General features: G+C 41.5%; 1 pseudogene; it reads left to right on the forward strand.

Annotated features, from left to right (window-relative positions):
* The first annotated feature begins 698 nt into the window (after window positions 1-698).
* Window positions 699-1,527, forward strand: LOC104981522 (annotated as a pseudogene).
* Window positions 1,528-2,995: the final 1,468 nt, after the last annotated feature.

Genomic DNA, 2,995 nt, shown 5'->3' on the forward strand with positions numbered 1-2,995 from the left:
GACAGCATATTCAAAAGCAGAGATATTACTTTGCCAACAAAGGTCCATCTAGTCAAGGCTATAGTTTTTCCAGTGGTCGTGTATGGATGTGAGAGTTGGACTGTGAAGAAAGCTGAGTGTCGAAGAATTGATGCTTTTGAACTGTGGTGTTGGAGAAGACTCTTGAGAGTCCCTTGGACTGCAAGGAGATCCAACCAGTCCATTCTAAAGGACATCAGTGCTGGGTGTTCATTGGAGGGACTGATGCTAAAGCTGAAACTCCAATATTTTAGCCACCTCAAGCGAAAAGTTGACTCATTGGAAAAGACTCTGATGCTGGGAGGGATTGGGGGCAGGAGGAGAAGGGGACGACAGAGGATGAGATGGCTGGATGGCATCACCGACTCAATGGACGTGAGTTTGAGTGAACTCCAGGAGATGGTGATGGACAGGGAGGCCTGGCGTGCTGCGATTCATGGGGTCACAAAGAGTTGGACATGACTGAGCGACTGAACTGAACCTTGGCTGCATACAATTATGACATTCAGAATTGTTCCGCTTTAAACATAAAGTTTGTTATTAAAAAAACAGACAAATCATGTGATGGCAGCATTTAGAGGAACCTATCCCAGAAGCTATCCTGAAGAGACAGCTCAGAGAACCAGGCAGCCCAGAAACCCAGGCATGGAGATTAATCCTGTTGGAGAAAGGGGTTCATTATGGTGGATGAACTGAAACGCTTCCTGTATAATTACCAAGTGTTGAAAGGCTCCATGCTACTGTTGTGTCAGAGGTGGAGAGCTTATCATTAAAGTGACCAGTGATAACACTCCAAAGCATGCTTTGAGACCTGGTTTCTTGTCTACTTTTGCCCTTACAGGGGCTTCCCTGGTGGCTCAGACGGTAAAGCGTCTGCCTGCAATGCGGGAGACCCAGGTTTGATCCCTGGATCAGGAAGATCCCTTGGAGAAGGAAACGGCAATCCACTCCAGTATCCTTGCCTGGAGAATCCCATGGACACAGGAGCCTGGTAGGCTACAGTCCACAGGGTTGCAAAGAGTCGGACACGACTGAGCTACTTCACTTTTCACTTTCTTTGCCCTTAAAAAGACCAAGGGGGAAAACTCAGACCTTCAAAAAAGAAAGGTGTATCATCTGTTACTATAATACTTACCAGGTGGTTGAATTCAGTCCTTTACCTTAGGTGGTGAGTTTCATAGCCAGCAGCAATGCTAATACAGTACTAATTGTCAGCTTAGAAAAGGAAATTGCTCCATTATTTGAAGAATTGAGACAAATTGTGGATTTCTTAATCTGGCAGTTTCTTACCTTCATCGTATCAAACACACTACGAATCCGTCAGTCTTTAGGCCACAAGGAAGGGCCCCTTTTCCACCTTACACTGGTGAAAGAGCCTATAGATAGAATGTATGAACAGATTGATTGTTATCTTTTCTTGTGTAGGGCTTTTTCTTATTTAGTGAGATCACAGAAGGTTCAATCTATCACAGCTCCTATGCAGTTAGTCCAGTCACCAAATATGTATGAGATCCTATTTAGTGGCTCAGAATCAAAATGATACTTTGATCCACTTGAGCAATGAACTGTTCAGTATGTACAATATTGTACAATATGCCATGCCCGCAGAATGAAGCAGACTGTTTATTATGAATAATGAGGGCATATTTTTCTTCATATTACTTTCTTTGCATTGAGTATTAGGAAGAAAAAATGGCTTGTGGGCATTTTTCAGTCGCTAAGTTGTGTCCAGCTATTTCTGACCCAATGGACTGTAGCATGCCAGGCTTTCCTTTAACCCTCTATTTCCCAGGGTTTGCTCAAGTTCATGAGTATTGAGTCAGTGATGCTACCTAACCATCTCATCCTCTGTCATCCCCTTCTCCTCCTGCCTTCAATCTTTCCCAGCATTAAGGTCTTTTCCAGTGGGTTGGCTTTTCGTAACAGATGGCCAAAGTACTGGAGCTTCAGCTTTAGCATCAGTCCTTCCAATGAATATTAAGGGTTGATTTTCTTTAGGATTTATTAGTTTTATCTCCTTGCAGTCCAAAGGACTCTCAAGAGTCTTCTCCAGCACCACAATTTGAAATAATCAATTCTTTGGTGCTCAACCTATTTTTGTGGTCTTTTTTTAATGGCTTAACAAAAGTAATAAAACCAATATATCACTGGCTTTCCTTTGTACATACTTTTTTTGGGGTGTAAGGAGTCTTACTAACTGATTTGATTCTTGCCAGAGAGTGCTGCTCTTTAATGGAAATGAAAATGATACCAAATGTTTTTTTATTCCACTCTGCTTTCTATAACCAATCAGTATTTTTTAATGTTTGTGTGTTTTTTATAACATTTAGATGTGATTCATTATTGAATTCTGTTTCCACTGTTAGTATGTATGTAAACATAGTAGTATAGCCCTTTTTTTCATATATGAGTATAAATGAAATAGTATTTTTTAAAAGTACAGTTTGAGCACTGCATAAGTTTTCTCTCCCCATACTGTTTTCAAACACTTAAAAATTATAATTCATTTAACTCACTCTTTCAACCACATGAATAAATGATTGTTTTTTATCTGGTCTGGAGACAACTTTACCTAACATCAGTTAGTCATTCAGTTCAGTTATTCAGTCATGTCCAACTCTTTGCAACCCCATGAACTGCAGCACGCCAGGCTCCCCTGTCCATCACCAACTCCTGGAGCCTGCTCAAACTCATGTCCATTGAGTCGGTGATGCCATCCAAACATCTCATCCTCTGTCGTTCCCTTCTCCTGCCTTCAATCTTTTCCAGCATCAGAGTCTTTTCCAGTGAGTCAGTTCTTCGAGTCAGGTGGACAAAGAATTGGAGCTTCAGCTTCAGCATCAGTCCTTCTAATGAATATTCAGGACTGATTTCCTTTAGGATTGACTGGTTGGATCTCCTTGTTGTCCAAGGGACTCTCAAGAGTCTTCTCCAACACCACAGTTCAAAAGCATCAATTCTTTGGTGCTCAGCTTTC

The sequence above is a fragment of the Bison bison genome, unplaced genomic scaffold (assembly GCF_000754665.1).
Source record: "Bison bison bison isolate TAMUID 2011002044 unplaced genomic scaffold, Bison_UMD1.0 scf7180017864518, whole genome shotgun sequence".
Classification (NCBI taxonomy): domain Eukaryota; kingdom Metazoa; phylum Chordata; class Mammalia; order Artiodactyla; family Bovidae; genus Bison; species Bison bison.